Genomic DNA, 19,773 nt, shown 5'->3' with positions numbered 1-19,773 from the left:
CGCACACTTCCAGATATGAGATTAGGTCAATTCAACAATACTGGCAGAAGAGTACTCATGATATGCTTTCTTTAGCATAGAAATATTAGTGATAGGATTTACCTTAGTAATATTATGAACAATTAACATTGTTGAATTGTTTGTGTTTTTCACCATTCTAATATTGCTTATAACAATGATGTGTTTGATCAGTCTAATAATCGTACTTCATGTTTTATTTACACAGATTAGGGCTTTTCAACAACATTTGAAAATGCATTATTTTACCTTTTCTTTGTGACACCTTGGGCATGCAAAAGTGACAAGTGAAAGGGTTAGATCTGTTTCTGCAATTTCCTTGGAAATCGGAATGCTCAAGGTTATAGACATCTATACCTCTGTAAGATTAGGGGTTTAGATGTGGTACTGTGAGCTAGCCAAACAATCCAACATTTACTGATTACATTTGAAAGACTCAGCTTGTATTATGAAGTTTAATTGACCTATTACACTAAATTTACAGGAACTGTATAACAGTCCCATCTTTTCCACCAGTGGCAAACAGCAAGGTAGCTCTCTTCATTATGGGCCACACCCAAGAAGCACACTGAACCAGCTGGAATTGCTCACTTTGTTGTTCCAGATGGGTCTATGACATTACTGAGCACCACAGAGAGAGCAGACCATATTTGAGCAATCTCCATTTTACTCCAGAATTTTCAAACTGCTTCCTCTGTAATCCATTTGTGTTGAATACTTTCTTAAGTCCAGCCCTCATTGCTGGTGCCACAGTTTCAACAAAGCATTTACAATGCAACGGTCTCGCCTTTGCAAAAGTTAGAGCTATTGGCATTGTTAATGACAACATTTTTATTTATGTGTTGGTTTTGAAAACAGATAAATAAATGGCATTGTTATTTACAATGCCAATATATTAATCATGCAAATGCGAGACCTATTGTATTTGCAATGCAATAGGTCGCGTATTTACGTGAGTTTGAGCTATTGACATTGCAAATAACAATGTGTTTTATTTATGTTTCAAAAACCAAAACATGAATAAAATGTCTCTTACACTGCTGTCTCTCTCACACTGCTGTCTCTCTCACACTGCTGCCTGCCTAGAACACACATTACCTGTCTCTAACACTGCTGTCTCTCTCACACACACTGCTGTTTCTCACACACCGCTGTCTTTCTTACACACAATGCTGTCTCTCACACTGCTGTCTCTTATACACACTGCTGTCTCTCACACTGCAGGTGGGGGTTGTTGTATGTGGGTTTCCAGCTCATTATTGGAGGGTGGGCGCTGCTGCGTTTCATGAGTATTTTTTATACATACTCCCCAGGGCATTAGTGGTATCTCCATAAGCTTTTGTTTTGGGGGGAGGGATGTTGAGGGTCAGATCTCAGCCCAAAGCCCCGACCACTCTTCATGACCTTGTGCCCTCATGCCTCGTAAATGCAATTGGCTTATGATTTTGTCCCTTTATAGACATCTCCTATAAGATCCTACCCCCATTGTGAAATGTATCTGCAAGTTGGCATGCCTCGGCAGTAATTTTGTGGCAGTCAATGTAAATTGTAAATTGATACTTGTATAGCGCACTACTCACCCGCAAGGGTCTCAAGGCGCTTGTACGAATACCGCTGTGGAACCCATCCTGGCTTTCCCTGTGAGGTGTCCACTCCTGGGCACTCCAAGGTGGAGGCCAGGCATCCTTAGCGTTGTGGGGGCCGTTGTGGAGATTAAGCAAGCTATTGCCCAGAGTTGCAGAGTGGGACTCCATGATTGGAATAGGCACTGAGGCGAGAATTATCAGGTCCGTGGAATTTTTGAGCCCAAGACCCGCCGAGGCGGGGAATTGAACCCTGGTCCCGGGCTAGACCTCTGCATCAGGGTCTGCCGCTCTAATCATTGAGCCACACTTCTCCACAATGGATCACTGCAAAAATGCAACATACAATTCATTCATTTTCCAGTCCGCTGCAGGTAGAAAGCGGATAATGCAAAAACTGAGATTTTGCACCTGATTCGTATTTGCATACTACGGCTAAGAAAACTAAAATAATTGCCCACGCAAACTGAGCCACACACACAGAGCCCCACACACACAGAGCCCCACACACACACACACACACACACACAAACACACACAAACAGAGCCACACACACAGCCACACACACATAGCCACATACACACAGCCACACACACAGAGCCACACACACAGAGCCACACACACGCACACACAGAGCCACACACACACACACACAGAGAGCCACACCCACAGAAAGCCACACACACAGAGAGCCACACACACAGAGAGCCACACACACAGAGAGCCACACACACAGAGAGCCACACACACACACCCACACACACACACACACAGAGAGCCACACACACACACATGCATTGAAAATGCAATAGGTCTCGTCTTTAGTAAAGTTTAAGCAATTTTGTTTGTAATTAGGTGGATTTTTAGGTTTCGCCTGGCGTCCGCTGCGCAGCAGCGTTCGCGCAGGCGAAAACTTTTGAGAAGCAGTCTGGGGCTTTGTCCCGCCTCTCTGTTCCATTGGCTAGCTCCATAAATGGAGGCTAGCCATTGGAAGAGAGAGGCGTCCGTCATTGTCCGAGGCGATTCGTGGGCGTTCCGTACATTTTTTCCCTCTCCGCCCCTTTTAAAATGTCATTGCGGCGGTGGGCGGTGGTTGTTTTTTTTTTTTGAAGGTTTGTTTTGGTCATTTGTCCGAAGATGGCAGCCGGGCAGTAGCTTACTTGAGAAGCTCCGCCGTGCCGTCTTGAACCAGCGTGTGCCAGTTCCCGGCCCCCTCCCGCTGTCCGTGTGCCCGTTCCCGCCCCCCTCCCGCTGTCCGTGTGCCCGTTCCCGCCCCCCTCCCACTGTTCGAGTGCCCGTTCCCGCCCCCCTCCCGCTGTCCGTGTGCCCGTTCCCGCCTCCCTCTTGCTGTCCGTGTGCACGTTCCCGACCCCTCCCGCTGTTCGTGTGCCCGTTCCTGCACCCCCCTCCCTCTGTCCGTGTGCACGTTCCCGCCCCCCTCCCGCTGTCACGGCACCTCGGCTTGTTGTTTTTATTGGGAGTGTGAAAAGCAGTCTTAAGTGCTCAACCGCATTGTCTGCTGCTGCTGAAGGTTCAGATCTGGCAAACCTGCTGTATGCTGGCGCTCTGTCTGCTCCCTGAGCCAAGGTGTGTGTATTCTGCTGCATCTGCACCCATCCCCCAGTCTGTGACAGTCACTGTCTGGAGGTGGTTTCCGCAGAGCAGTTTGGCCGGCCGGCCTTTGTTATGCAGGAATGTGCATTTGCACATCTTTGGCTGACCTTGGGCAGTGCCGTGACTACCTTTCTTTTTTCCATTAAGAACATGGGGCAGAGTCTTTGAGAACATTTTAAGAAGAATCCTAAGAAACAGTTAATTGTAAACCGTAGTGAAATCTTAGAGAAGAAATTGTAAATGTTTTTGAAAAAAGTACACAGAGCAATAAATAGACTGCCCAAGAAAATTCACCCTAAGGTCAGTTGTCGCTCAGATATACATGTGTAATTACATGTTGAAAGTACAGACTACACGCCGCTCGGAGAGAGGGACTGACTCATGGACTAGTGACTGAAGTGAAACGTTGGATTTATTCCTTCACACGACGGGTCGCGATTAAACCGACTCCGCCTGCCGGCCTGAATTGGGTTCAGTGACTAAGGCGCTCCACTCTCCGTTTCTCGCATTCAGCCCACGATTCCGCGTACCAACAATGTGATTTGTCTAGATACTCGAGTGTTCTCCGTGAGGCAGATATCTTGTCTCCAGTCCTTCTCTGCATAATTGGCAGGTTTGACTGTGAACCACGATATACCCACAATACGGCAACCTCTGTGCCCCCGTGCAGAATCACTCCCCCAGTCCCCGTCCTGAAGAGAACCTACAACATCCAGGTTCGAAACGCGTCGACACTACCACCCTGTGGCAATATTAAAGGGTGTCGCTAGGATGTAAATTATATCACCACTCTGGACCCTAGCATTGCAACCCTATAAAAATACTACACCACAGGTTTTTGCAGACAGGCAGGCCCATTTTCTCGATCTCAATCCCGCCTGTCTCTTGGTTTCTTAGTTCTAAGGACTGGATTTCTCCCATTGTTCATGTACTAACTTTGCACTGTATATAATTGCAATTCAATTGGATCATTATATATTCTAGCGTTTTTTGGTGTGTCAATATTTGCTTTGCTTGATTCGTCATTGTAAATTTGTAAATGTGTATGTTTGTAGATACTGTACATATGAACCTTTTGATCTGACAGTATTTCTGTTTGTGCCTGTTTTTCTAAAAAATCATTTGGAAATTATGTGAAAAAGAAAATAAATTTTTGGGAATTTAAATCCAGCGGTCACACGGTACATATTGACTGTGTGTCTAGAGAATTGTTTTGTGAATCATCCTGTCCAGCCACCTTCTTCTGTTTTTCCCTATTGTCGAGATCCGGGCTGGTCAGATGTAGGATCCAATACCTTCACTGTTTCACAGAAAGTTAAAATGAAGCACGCTTCAATTTAATTGTATTATTTTCATTTTAGGAGGTATTTGTGGCCTTAATTTTTTAATATAAAATTGAATATTTTGCTCAAGTTTTAGCTTTGCTACGTAACGGTTTGATGAGAGGATTGGACTTTGCTGAATTGAACGGATAAAATCAACCGTTCACAATAGATATGTAATGCTTCCTATGAATGCTTGGCAGTTGAGTGAATTATCTGGTGTCACAAGTATCAGTGATTAACTTTTTTATTTCTGTGTAATAGAAAATCATGATTGCATGTGTTGCAGTTTGTGTTCTGTAAAGGCTTTTAACTAATTCAAGGAAAACGTTTCTAGTATGTTCAATTGAACCTCTTAAATATTTTGATCATTGTTTTTTTAAACCTTTATTACTTTAAACATGGTTTTGTACTAGTGTGCCTACAACAGCCATAGTTTCAATGCCACACGCTAAATCCAAAAGTGTTTGTTTTTCTTTAGGCTTATTTGTTAAATGCCGGGCGATCGCCTCTATCACTCCAACTGCACGTTTTTCAGTGTATCAAGGGGTTTGTGCATCTTTTTACGCTGGCACTTCTTTAAAACAGGAACGTAAATACCTTTTTGTCTTGGTTTCTCTGTCTCTTTCCATCTCCCTGAGTCTCACTTGGTTTCTCTTGGGAAGTGCTGAAAGAACATGGATAGGTAGGGGAAGAGAGGAGGACCAACAGATTAAGGGGAATGACTTTCTGAGGGAATGTGTGAGAAAGGGCTATTAGGCTGAGGATAGGAGGGAAGGCTGACATTAGAAGGGTGGAGAGGTGGGAAGAGATGGAGGGATCGATGAGGAAGAGGAAGTTCTGGGTAGGAATAGGGTTATATAATTGTGGGATGCAGACACACTCTCTCTGTTCCCCCTCCATTCACACAGAACTTCCTCTCACCTCATCCATCGTCATTTAGCCTGCCTCCTTTGAGTATAGATGTAGACCCTGTCATTTGTTTCCTTCTACAAAGGTACAATGTTATCCATTGCTAGTCTTATAGAGAATTATTCTAATAAGTGTTGATGAGAGCACATGCTGTTGAGGTACCAACTCTTAGGCTTTGGTGTCTTGTGTGATGATGTCAGGGAAAGTGTCTAATGAGTCCATTTGTTGTGGGGCAAGGTTTACAGGAAACAATGTGGATGTCGTGCTGAGGTGGAAATGTAAACTGTGAATATTGTGTTGTGTTGTGTGAGTGATAATATTTACCTTCAAAAGAGAATCACAGACCCTAGACTTTACAAGTGAGGTAATGTTACCGCCCAAGGAGATTACCCATTACCCATTCTCGCACAGACAATCTCCTACTATATTCCTTCCAGAGTGTTACGTTCAACGGGTCAATTTCTGGCCTGCGTCCCTCGTTTCAGGAAAACCAGAATTGGTGGACGCTCCTTCGGTGTCCTGGCAGCGAGTCTCTGGAACACTCTACCCGTTGACATTCGTGCCCTACCGGATCTGCTGTCTTTTAGAAGAGCTATCAAGACCTTTTTGTTTCCACTACTTTAAATCTGTCCCCTCGCTCTATCTGGTCTTTCTTCTGGTTGTGTTATTCTCCAACATAGCCCCGGGACGCCACTTTGCTGTGGCAGCTGAGCGCTCTACAAAATTTATAACATATAACATAACATATAACATAACATTACACATACTAGATTACAAGATTGTTCCTTTATAGCAAATCTGGCCAACAATACTAATGTAATAACCATAGTGTAAGATCTTAAAGAATACCCAGAAGCAACTGGATCTACCTCAAGCATAGTTGCTACAAAATGCTTGGTTTCACTGTACTTTTGGCATTCCTCTCTAGTATAAAACTGACCTAGTTTTAAGATGCTTACTTTTTGCATTTAAATTTATTGACCCATTATAGATCCAGATATGTAGTTTGCAATGCCTCTTGACAAAAAGGATGTCGCTTTTTTTTACCATCTGGGCAAACTATATCTCATTGACATTCTCTCTTTCTTCTCGTTCTCCCTTCTCTAGCACTTTCCCCTCTTAATTCTCTTTCTCTCTACATCTGACCGGGTCTCTGTTCCGAGTCTCTTTTCTTATTGTTTGTGCCTCCTTTTCTCACTTTTGCTTTCCTTCTCTTTCATGTCTGCCTTGCTAAAACTGTTTCCATATTACTGTGTTCCTTCATTTTGTCCCTCTCCTTTACATTCTGTTTTTATTACTGCTTCTCACTTGCACTACTCCTTTTCCTCTTTCATTTTCTCTTCACTTTCTGTCCCTCTTCCTCTAAGCTGCCATTTTCATCATTTTTCACTTTTCACTCAACATTCTTACATGTAGCTCAGTATTTTTTCTTTTCTGCGCCCTTTCCTTCCTGGCTTTTTCTCTCTCCTTTTTCCCTCTCTTACACTTTATGTATGGTCTCGATATTCGATTGTTCCTATAGCCCCGCTTTCTTTCACATGCAATTTAGTTTTTTGCCTTACTGTTCTTACCCTTGTTCACTCCTCTCTCCAACATATTTTGTTCTCACCTTGTGTGCTCTTTTCTGTATGCCATCCTTTACTTATTTCTTTCTCTCCTTATTTCTTCACATCCCATCATTTTTATAATTCTTTTTCCATCTTTCGCTCCCTCTTTTTATCATGTCTATGTATATTTAACACTTTCTTCTATCACCCTCTTCTGTCTCTCTTCCTGTTTTTCTTTCTCCTCTGTAAATACGCGACCTATTGCATTGCAAATCCAATAGGTCTCGCATTTGCGAGAGATTAAGCTATTGACATTGTAAATGACAATGCCATTTATTTATCTGTTTTCAAAACCAACACACAAATAAAAATTTAGTCATTTACAATGACAATAGCTCTAACTTTTGCAAAGGCGAGACCGTTGCATTGTAAATGCTTGTTAGTTTTGCTTTTATTAGTGTTTTTTTTAAAGTCCCATGTACATAACATGGATATGTGTGCATCTACTTATATGTAAGCATTTCTTTTTTAGAGCCGAACTTCCCGCTGGCGAAAAAGCCATTTGCTTTGCTGTACAATACCATTAGCAAAGCAAATAGCATATTGCATTTTCAATGCTTTTTTTCTTCAAAAGTTGCAGCAGTGATAACTTTTGTGTGACAGGATAGGGACTGTTGTCATGTTCAGGCTGGAGTCTAATGAGTGGTAGTAGTGCAATAAAGCACAAGACAGTGATCATTGCTGAGATTAAGCCATAAAAATGAAACTGGAGAGGACTAGTTAAGTAAAGCCTTGCAGCACTGATCAAGATAATCTTCAATAACAATAACTCACACTCTTGATTGCAGACTTTGAGCTAGGCTCTGGAGAAATTTAGACTAAATCGGTAACCCAGTTTGTTTACCTCGCAGTTAGCTAATACCATTAGAATTAGAAATCTACAACAAAAGTATCAGAGGGAAGACACCATCCAACTCCTGCGTCCCATGCTAGGCCACACTCAGAACACTTATTCTTTTACAGATTTATATAGCACAAATTCGACTTGAAGGTATTAGAGCGCTTTGTATGAGCACCAGTTACATTACACAAGGACACATTAATTTCATGGAGATTATGTGATTTGCAGGATGCTGAGCCATCGCTGCGGCTCGAACCTGGTTCCCAAGCTCCAAAGTCGGCAGCTCTGGCGTAAGGCCACGTGTTCTCCAATAAGTGGGGTCCAAACCATTATTAGTAAGGTTGCAGTTGGACCTGCTGAGATGGAAACAAATTTTGCACACAAAAAAAAGCATTCACAATGCAATAGGTCTTCCATTACTGAAAGTTTGAGCTATTGACGTTGCATTATTTTTGCAACGCCAATAGCTCAAACTTTCAGTAATGCAAGACCTATTGCATTGCGAATGCTTGTTTTATTTGTGCAGGAGATTCATGTATTTTTAAGGTTCATGAGGAGCAGATGTGGTTATTAACGTCATCTGGGCCCCACAGCACGGTCGAACATCAGATTGTTTGCCATATTACATATTAGATTGCAAATGATATTCATGCAAAGGGATTTTTCGTTCGTAATTTGGGTCACGAAATCTGCTTTCCTTATTACCCAGAAGGGTGATCGGAGAGTTAAGCGCTCGCTGCTGAAATCTGGGGTGACTTGCAGGTCACGAGTCTGAATACCAGAACGAAGAGTTCAGCCTTTGACTATTCCTTTGTCGATACATTGTGCACCCTTAAACAAGTTCAAAATTACAGCTATTATTTACAGCCGTTTCAAAACTACACAGCCGTGGTAGCAAATGCCGTGGAAAAAACAAGGTATGAGAAGTTAAAAGAAGTTATTCTCTGCTAGACAGTCGGAATCCACATTCTCGCCCGCGCCCTGCCTGATGAAATGGCTCCGTGACCCTTCAGACTTCCTTTCCTGTTTGAACAGCTGCCAAACCACTGCTGCCTGTATGAATTAAGAGAGCAGACGAATTGCGCCTCGCTAAAGTGTCTGGAACGCAGGTCGCTCAGAAAATGACGTCACTTATTGCCCACTGCTCACAATTTTGTCCTTCTTCAGCCAAAAGATTCAACAATTTGTGCGCAGGTTGGCAGCCTTGAATTATCCGGTACTAGCTTAATATTGCAAACGGAGGAGCACGTCAATTACATTGCTCTTTGGCTCTCACAGTCTACCGGTGAAAGCTGCAATCTTATTTTACTCTGCCAGAGGCAACTCTGTTTCTGGATAACCAGCTCACGCTCTCCTCCACTGCCGTTCCCCTCCTCTCGCTCAATCGCTCACGCCTGTAAAGAGAGCTCCACATCACAGGAATGTGCGGAAGAAAGGGAGAAAAGAAAACAGAGAAAACTACCAGCAGAACCCTCCAGGGTTAGAGTCACGGATGCAGCTAATGACAATATCGAACATTAGGTGACTGAAGTGCTGCCACGTCTCGCAGTGTTTCCACAAAAAGTTACTATTGCGCAGAGTCGGGTCATGGAAAGACACGAAGTCTGGAGAGGAGAACCCAGTGCAAACACACATCATGCTGGGTTTACTTATCCTAAACTAAAGCGGCTGCTGTTTAAATGTGACTATTGCTTACTTTGCAAGCATTGGAAAGGACAACATCTGAGCGTGCAAACTGCACGGCCCGAGGCAAAGAGCCCTTCCAACTCACAGAATACAGTCACGGAGGGAGCTACGCGACACTCCCCCCCTCCCCCACCGTGCAGCCACAGTCCTCCAGGCAAGTAAGTGAAGAAACGGCACGCGGTAAGCCTGATGCGGGCCCCGCGCTCCAAAATACAGTACAAAAAAGCAGGCAAATAAGTAAAGAAACGGAGCGCAGTGTGCCTGAAGAGGGAGCCGCGCTCCGAAATACAGTACAAAAACGCAGGCAAATAAGTAAAGAAACAGAGCGCAGAGTGCCTGAAGCGGGCACCGCGCTCCGAAATACAGTACAAAGAAGCCCCGTCCTTTTCAGACGGGGGGGCGTGTTTTGGGCTGAGGACGTCACAGAGAGAAAGAACTGAAAATACACGCCCTCCCAATCCGAAAAAGACGGGGCTTAAATTGAAAGACAAACCTCTTCTCCAATGGCTGGCCGCCGTTTAGGAAGCCAGCCAATAGAGAAGAGGGGCAGGTATAAGCCTCACTACTAAGAACATAAAATCTTGCCAGTGAGACTGCGCATGTGCGCAGCCTACACTAGCCGAGACCTAAAAAACATACTTCGAAGCAAGAAAATCAGCTATCTTGAATGTCACAAAAAATGAAGCCTTTCACTAGGGCATACTCTCACATGGAGGAGCTTAAATCATGAAATTTCTTACAACAAATTTCAAGCTGACTGAACTGGAACTAGGGAAAGTTGCCATATCCAAGTCTGCACTCTCTGGTTCACCATTTACTATTTTAATCTCGGTCAGAAATCTTAAAATTCTGTTATGTCTTCCAAAAGCTTACCTCTCTTCTGAATCTATTGTAACTAAGAACAAGACATGTAGAAATCGTTGGCTAATCAATGGACATCTAAATATCTCAGAGATTCTTTATACTGTAATACCTCAACCCCATGTTATCTATTTATTTTTATACCACATTTTATTTTTTGGTAGCTTTACAGGACCATGGCAAAGTTTTACCCCACAATCACTGCAAACCCATCACATGTTTTTATGAGACCATCTAATCCTAAAATCTTTCACCAACACAGCGGCCATTGAAGAACCACGATAAGTATAATCAAATGTAGAAACTGATGTCAGAAACTTTAAAGCAGCAAAATGATTTGTGATGGCCATCCTCTTTTCCAGTTATCCAATGATCGTACCTTAAGTATTGAGAGCAGTGTAGACTTTTAATTTAAAAATTTAACTCCCAACTTTTTTCTTATTGCAACTTATTTCCCCAAAACATTTTATTTTTGCAGTTTTAGCAAAGATTATTTTTCTGAATGTACCCAAAAAGGAAATTGAGAATCATAAAGAGATTAACATTAAAGTCACATCTGCTATTTTTGGCCCTAAGCCACTTTTTGTTTTAAAGGTTTTATGACAACAGCAAGATTACAATGAACATTAGACAAATTGCCCCCAGTAACTTCCAGGATGGCTAAAAACCGTAGTTCTCTAGAACATAGCACAAAGTCATGACATTCTGATTATCATGCCCTGAAAGCGCCACTCCTATCTGAAAGATCTACCAGGTATGGAAATAGGAATGGTGAGGGAGACTGAGACAAGAAGAGAAACATACAGTCTACACTCTGTGTGAACTTTTGCACCATGAACCCCTGCCGCAATTCAAGACGACATCTACTTTTGAGCCCCAACCCTAGAGACAGAGAATTCTACCGAGGCTTGCCCCAAGACCAGACAACCTAGTACATAAGCAACTCATTAAAGTGCATAAATCCTCAGAAGATTGCTTACCTATCAAGATCTCTGTAAAGATGAACAATTTTAGATTTCCATTGCCATACATTCGGCTGCCCGCTTGACTCCCAAAAACTGCACTTAACATGCAGAAATGGACCTTTCTGCAGAAATCCTATTTCAGATGCCACTGGAATTTTGAATATTAGCCAATCATGTGCTGTTGGAATCGACTGGAGGAAGCAAATGACCACCCTCACTATCGTCATCCTCATCCCTTTCATAAGGGCGATATAGCATTTGAATTGGACAGGGTCTAAGCCCCAAAAAAATCATATATTATCTCCATACATTGCTTGGTATTTAACTTGGGAATCTCAGGAAAAACTCCTGCAGCTTTGCTTCAGATTTAGTCTTAGCAGACAACAAGATAGATTGGGTTTAAGAAATCAAAGCAGGCTCAAAAAAAGGAGTATCTGACACGAGATACTCTTGAGGTGTGGCCCTGACAAAAACTATGCACATAAGGTACTCTATTGTGTTCCCTCTTACGTTTATCATTCTTTGGTGGACTGCGACTCCTAGTTTGAGAGCAGGTGCAAGCCCTCCCTCAACTGGTATCCAGACTTGCTCTTCGTGGAAGCAATCGAAAGCTTAGCCTCCATCCCCTGAATTTCTTTTGGGGGGAAGGCTGGAGGGGAGTGGGCACACACAAGAAACAAGAGATGTTGTAGTGAGACTTGCTCAGACACCGCAAGTCCTGGGAGAGTGTGTCCATGCCTAACATTGATCAATAGGACTAGGAACATGGCTCAATTGACTCAAGATGTGAGAGAATAATTGCCCCAAAACAAAGACCCCATAGCAAGCTTGTCAACTGTTGAAAGTAAACTTCAATGGGGCAGGTGTTGTAACTAAACGGTGCAGAAAAATTGAACTGATGATAAAAACAGTAGGTGCCCTTTATACTGAATATACATCTGGTGGAGTTGCATTGTTATGTTTTTAATAAGATAGGAAGCCTTTTGACATTGTGGGCATGTTGCTGTCAAAATGTCTCGGAGTCCAACCCACCTGGGAAGGGGGTTCCATCAAGAAAGTTAAAGGAGCAAGTATCCACAAGAAAGTAATTCTTTACATACCTGCTAATACACTATCCAGCACTGCATGACAACTTATTTTTCAAAATTCTTTACTGCAGGTAAACTAGCACATGACAAAGAAGGTTTATTAACTGTATATTTAAGGGGGGGGCGGAGCTAGCTCGCAGCAGAGATGGCCGCTTGAGCCGAGAACTCCTGTGCCTCACAACATAATCCGACAGTTATCCTATGTGCTGTGCAACAGAATAAGGGCCCCTGACGGCGGAGTGGTCCCCCTGATTGTTGCAGAGCCGATTAGCTGCACGGGCGAGACCCCCACCTGCTTTCTTCGCGCTGTCTCCGCAGTGAGAGGCCCGAGCACCGAGATCTGAGGGTGAGGCTGGGCCGCGGAGGCCATCGGAGACCCCGGGAGTTCCTACAGCTGCGGGCCCGACAGGCTGGATTGCCTCAGTGCTCGACGGCTACTCGGGGAGGGGCGTGGAGAGAGCTGCCCCCCCCCCTACAACACCGAATATCGCTGAGTGCCCCGCCTGAGGTGCGGGACTGTTCGCGGCTGCTGGGCCTGAGGCCTGCCGCAAGTGGCGTAGCGCTACCCCGGCGAGGGCCTAGGAGTTGGGTCCTGGCGTGGCTTAACGCTCAGAGCGCGGGCTCAGAGGCGGCGGACTCGGCCTGAGGAGCCCTGAGGACGGCGCTACGCTGCGGCCTGGCAGCGACCGGGCCCCGGAGAAGAGCCTGCACCAACTGGGCCTGTGAGGGGAGACCCTGTCTGCCCCTCTTGTCGGTGGGCAGGAGGTTGTGCCTAACAGAGGTGAGGAGCGGCGATCAAGGGGTGGTGCCTTGGGGACACCCTAGCATTGCGGATAGCGCCGCTCGCGCATTGCGGAGCCCGAGCCTCTATCAGGACTGGGGGCCTCCACCGAGGTATATGGACTGTGGCATCACCTGGGGCGAGCAGCGGAGATGCCATCGGGTATGTAAAACTGCTGAGGGCACATAAAGCGGTGACATTCCACACGGTGCGGAGTGCCTCTGCCCACATATACTGAACTTGTTTCGAGGCTGGCTGCCTTATTGCGGAGATCTGCACTCACGGGACTCGGACGTCAGGAGAGCGAGGGGAGATGGTCGCGCGGCTCTAGGAGAGAACTGGGCCTAGTAACGCTGATTAACTGACTGGGTTCCCGACTGAGCACACCCCAGCATATCCTGCGGTAAGGTTGGGAACGGCCCAGAATTACAGCGGCGGACGCACAGCGGGGCCCTGGTGGCAGTGTTAGTAGGCGGTGTATCGCCTGAGGGATAGACGCCACTGAGTCGGAGAGCCGGACCCCGTGGTGAGAGTGGCGACCACACCCTCGCTGGAGCATAGACGACGGCGGTTGCCTCCGGGGCTGGGCAGCATCGCACACTACATAGAGACACCCTGCGCTGCCGAGATGGGGAGGGTTGACAAGAATCAAGTGAAATTATCATTTGACCCCAAGAGGCCCAAGTCTAACGAGACTGCACTGGAGATGGGGCACAGCGACTCGGATCCAAACAGGGAGAGTCAGCAGCAAGACCTTCACGGGCTACTAATAGCCATGGAGAAGAGCTTACAGGGAGGGATTGCATCCTTGGGAACCAAGATGGACGCGCTCACCTATTGAATGGACCGCATGGCCGAGAGGCTTTGTAAACATATGGAGCGCATCGACATGTCAAAACGGAGGATGACCCAGGTGGAGGAAGCTCACACCACCCTAGACTCGGAGCACAAACAATTGGGAAGGGAACTCCAGATTCTATAGGACAAGACAGAGGACTTGGAGGCCTGCTCTCGGAGGTGCAATCTCCGCATCACTGGACTACCCAAACCGGGAAAATTGAGCTGTTCGTTGAAAAACGTTTGCAAACCTTACTAGGCGACAAGGCTTTCTCCAGAATGTTCGTGGTCGAGAGGGCGCATAGACCCCTGGGCCCAAGGCCGAAAGCCTGGGGCGCCTCCCCGCCCTATAATTGCGAAACTATTAAACTACAGGGACCGGGACACTGCGCTTAAACTTGCCAGAGAAAAACAACCACTACAATATGAGGGGTCCAGGATTTCATTTTTTCCGGACTTTACGGCCAGAGTACAGGAGGCAAGACGACAGTTCATACCAATGAAGCGGCAACTTCGAGATATGGGGACTGATTATGCAATGCTATATCCTGCAAAACTGCGTGTCAATCGTCAGGGGGGTTCCATGATCTTCACTGACCCTAAAGTGCTTCAGAAGGCCCTTAAAGAATGGCACAAGGAACAACGATCTTCACCGGACAGAGCGCTGCTGGACGAGGCGGCGGATGGCACCCTGGAAGAACAGGACTAGCCCCGATTCGAGTCCCGAAATGGCTGAGTAACTGTTTTGATGGTTGAGAGACTTGGAATGATGATATTGATATTGATTGGTGTTCTTTTTTGAGATTTATGGGGTCTCACACAATAGTTTATTTTGACTAGTACAGTACGGATGGTCGTAGAATTTGCGGGGGGAGGGAATAGACTAGACTTGCCATGGTTTATTAACCTCAAAACACACAAGATGATGGGCGGAATGTTGCACAATGGCAAAACATTCATCCCCAGTCACAGATCTGGGTTTAATCCATCGTTATTTTGCTCACCAAGCCACCCCAGTTCAGACATGGCCATAAGCAAATCAGTCTTGACCCTGTGCCTCATGGGAACAGTCCAGCCCGAACTGCCAAGCCATGTCTTTCCTGGACCGGAATCAAGCATCCTAGGACCGGTTTCTGGCTATCAGCCGTCTTCAGCCAGGATAGCTTGACTCCAGTGGCTTAGTGTGCAAGTGACCCACGTCTGGGCATAGCCTTTATTAACCTGACACACCTGTGGCATTGATACTGGGAAGTGCGACCCACCCGGGAGGTAGTGTTGGGACCCGCAGTGGCGCTTACAAGTCCCCGAGGTCAACAGAGGGAGTTTTCTGTGAAGGTGGAGTGGCCCGGCTAACTACGACTATAGGAATGTTCTTGGGGGGGGGGGGGGGGGAGGGGGGGACAGGTAAAGTGATGACCATGTATAAAAAGTGCAGCGCACGTTTCTTTCTTTTAGTGAGGCAGGGGGGGGAAGTAAAATCACCGGACAGTGAACAGTATTGTTGATTGCACGCTACCTCCACCCCAGCGTGAATTACACTGGCACAATGTATTTGTTTTTTGAGGGGGGTCTGGGGGAGGGAGTTGACCATTGCTGGAGGGGGTGGGTTTTTGCAACTAAGTTGGGGTTGGGCAGGCGTGTGTGGGTTTTGGTGGGGGGGAGCAGCTCCAGGTTCTATTTGAGAGGAGGTATTTCTGTTGTATTCTTTTCTTTTTGTTGGCTTTATGGCACAGATGAGACAATGTATGTCACGACCGCGTATATGCACGCTAACACCCCATGACGCATTCACTAGCTTCTAACTCTTCGATGACGACACCCGGGAAACTTCTAGACCCACTATTCCTACTGACTTGGAATGTCAGAGCTCTTAATGATCACCGCAAGGTTAGGAAGGTGCTGCACTACCTTCAAAGGCACAAGGTGGACGTGGCGCTCCTGCAGGAGATTACACAAGGAGACCCACCTTCACCCGGACAGCCCTATACTGCACACCAGGGGGCTTTTATACTGCAAACCAGGGGCTTTCTGGGTAATGTCCACTCAGCGGGGTTCACCACACATGCTAGGGGTGTACTAACGTGGGTTAACCCAAAGGCTTCAATGACCCCGACGCCTCTGCAGACAGACAGGGAGAGATGTTACACTATTTCTAAATGCTGTGGGAAAGGCCTGGAGATTTGTATAATAAACATGTACAGCCCTAACTATGATCACCCTACTTTCTATACCACTCTGACATCTAAAGTTCAAGCGCACTCGTGGGGTGCGGTTCTCTAGGGGGGTGATTTCAATCTGACTAGACAACCCGGAGTCGACAGATTGAACTGCCCGGATAACCCCTCTGCCTCGGCCAGAGTACTAGAGACGTCAATGATGTAACTGGGCCTGACCGACGTGTGGAGACAGCGGTATCCAACTCAGGGAGGCTACACACATTACTCGACTCCTCACTACATTCATACTAGAATTGATTACTGGCTGGCATCCATGTACTTAATAAAAGAGGTTCTAGCTTGCACGATATTGCCACGAACATTTTCGGATAACTCACCACTCCTATTGGCCGTGACCTCGCCCAGGAGGTGGATCCCCCCGTTTATGTGGCACTTTCCACCCTATTCCCTATTGGACAGCTCCTATAGGGAGGAACTGGCCACGTCTATCGAGACTTTTTTTAAACAAACGTGGGATCGGTCGACTCCTTTCAGACAGTATGGGAGACCTTTAAGGCGTACATTAGAGGGATCACTATTGCAAACCATGCGGGGGTTCTTAAATAGATACGAGGCTGGCTCGAGACTTTGGAAAAGAAACTTAAAGAGTTAGAGGCCCGGTGCATGATGGACCGGAGTGGAACGCTCACGCAAGAACTGGCACAGACGCTGCGTGAATACCACGAAGAAGCAGACGCAGAAAGGGCTCTACCAAAGGATCCGCCGCTTACTGAAGCTCAGGTGGCGGAGAGGTTTCGTGAGTACTATGCGGCTTTGTACGCCTCCCGAGGTCCTGCTCCGGAGGAACCTATCCTAGATTACATTACCCACATAGAACTGCTGTGGTTGTCGAACTTGCATTGGGAATTTTTGACGCGGCCGTTCGAACAGGAAGAGATCGTCTGGGTGCTAACAGCTATGAGAGCCGGGAGTGCGCCGGGTAGTGACGGTCTAACCGTCGCCTTTTATAAGGCTTTTTCAGATCTGCTGTTGCCGCACCTACTAACGCGGTTTGAAGACATAGCCATGTCCGGAGTTATGCCGCCCACTATGCGCTAGGCAATATTAGTAGCTATACTTAAGCCGGGAAAACCCCCTGAGGACTGTGCCTTCTACAGGCCCCTATCGCTCCTGAATGTTAATGCGAAGATATTCGCGAAACTGATAGCCAACCGCCTTAGCCCCTTGGTCACCACGCTGGTTGCGCCGGAACAGGCAGGTTTTGTGCCTAGTCGTAATCTTACCTACAATCTTAGGACAGTGTTTGCAGCTATGCAGCACACACACCCGGAGGTCCCTGCATTGGCATTCTTCTTAGACATGGAAAAGGCCTTCGACTCTGTCGAATGGCCTTTCACGAGACAGGTCCTGAGCCGCATGGGAGTGCATGAGCTCCTCCTACAACTACTGGAGATGCTGTACTCGACCCCAATAGCTCGTGTCTGGATTGGAACTTTGGTTACCGAAAAATGAGCAGGGGTACGCGGCAGAGATGTCCACTATCCCCCATACTTCACGTGCTCACGGCCGAGCCACTTACATGTGCCTTGCGCGAATACCACAGGCATAGGGACATACGGTTTCCAAATTACCATCTCATAGTATCCACATATGCCGACGATACTCTGTTACACGTCCGGGACCCGGAAGTACACCTTTCCCCAGTTCTGCGCGAGGTGGTGCTGTTTAGCTCACTCTCCGGCATTAATGTTAATTGGAATAAATCAACTCTGTTTCCGCTCACGCCGGCCACGCCGCTGGTGATTCCGGAGTATCCACTGCAATGGACCACCGACGCGGTGCGATACCTAGGGATCCGCCTCCATACAGACTCAGAGGTGGTACTGAGGGAGAACTCTGGGTTGCAATTTCCAGATTGGAAGACGATATTGAAAAGTGGATTGCACTGCCGTTGTCCTTGATGGGGCGGGTTTCCCTCATGAAAATGATGGTGTTACCACACCTCATCTTCCTATTCCTTAATATACTTATGGTGCAGTCCAAAGCGTTCTTCCGGCAGCTGAACTCGTTGATGATCCGCCTTGCCTGGGTGGGCAAACAACCGAGAGTGGCGTGGAAAATACTTACCCGACCGTACTCGGAGGGGGGCCTTGGCGCCCCTGACCTGGAACTCTATTATAGAGCGTCACAAAGCTCTCACGCTTATTATTGGATCCACGGTCCTGCAGAGGTGTCACACCTTCGTATAGAAACCATTGTCGCAGACCCTGTTCCTCTTCCTGCGTTATTGTGTTTGCCCCGAGATCGCCGCACCAGTATCATTGACTCACTCAATACGGTTACAAACACTTGGCACCATCTGCTGGACGTACAGGCCTGTAGTTTACTATAATTCCCGGTGGCAGATATAGCCTGGAGCTCTTGGCTCGCTCAATGCAGGGATAAAGGGGTCATTAATGCGCTGTGTACATTAGATATACACAACATGGGGGATCTCTTTGCTGACGGCAATGCCCGCACGTGGACCGAGGTCACAACCGAGGGAGAATCCTATTTGCTGATATCTCGCTTTCAATTCCACAGGGTGCGGCATGCACTGCGAGCCCTCCTAGGAGAGGACATGGCAGAACCTCCGGAGGTCATGGCCCTAACCTATGTTATTAAGGCTAAATCGCCCGCTAAACTGGTCTCCAATCTGTACCATATTGCCCTCTCAGAAGGGCATTCTGAATATGCTAAACCTCGACTTGAATGGCAGAGAGACTTGGAGGTGGAAATGACAGATGAGTCGTCGCAGTATTGTTGCTTGTGCACAAAGCGAATATCGTTTAACAGACGCCATAGGCTGAGCCATTATAAATTCCTGAATAGGGTGTATTATACCCCAGAAAGACTTCACCGATACGGGCTCCGGGAGAACCCAATGTGAGAGATGCAGTGTGATGGTGGCCGATTTCCTACATTTGGCTTGGTCATGCCCGGGGATTGCATCATTTTGGCAGAAGGTATATGGGGAAGAGAACAGGGTCACTGACTTAAACCTAACACCAGACCCACTCCTGGCTAGTCTTTGCTACTCTAAGCCGCGTCATAAGGATCTTAGAAGACTGGTAGATATGGCCTTCCTTCTGGCCAGGAGATGTGTTGCTCTCTCCTGGATGCGCGGCCCTACGCCAACGATAGTGCAGTGGACTAATGAAATGCTTTATTGCAGCACACAGGCAGAAGTATACAGCGAGTTGCTGCCCCCACGTAACAGGCCTAAGAACTTCTGGTCATTGTTCGTGACCAGGAGGTCCACACAGGATACGACAGATGAGGGGGAGGTTGACCCGCTTAATGGGGAGGAGTATCTAGCAGACACTATATAATAGCACTAATGGGGCTTCACAGCTGTGCGATACACACATCTTGCGAACAGGTTGCATGCATACGATACCGAGGGCAGGGTCAGGAGCAGGGTTATACCATTGACCGGCG

General features: G+C 46.7%; 1 protein-coding gene across 6 annotated transcripts in view; it reads right to left on the bottom strand.

Moving 5' to 3' along the window:
- The window catches only part of C2CD5 (C2 calcium dependent domain containing 5), a 915,439-nt gene that overhangs the window by 871,624 nt on the left and 24,042 nt on the right, over positions 1-19,773 (bottom strand). The window lies entirely within an intron of this gene.

This window comes from Lissotriton vulgaris, chromosome 1_1, assembly GCF_964263255.1.
Source record: "Lissotriton vulgaris chromosome 1_1, aLisVul1.2, whole genome shotgun sequence".
Classification (NCBI taxonomy): domain Eukaryota; kingdom Metazoa; phylum Chordata; class Amphibia; order Caudata; family Salamandridae; genus Lissotriton; species Lissotriton vulgaris.
This window is presented reverse-complemented; position numbering and strand designations above follow the sequence as displayed.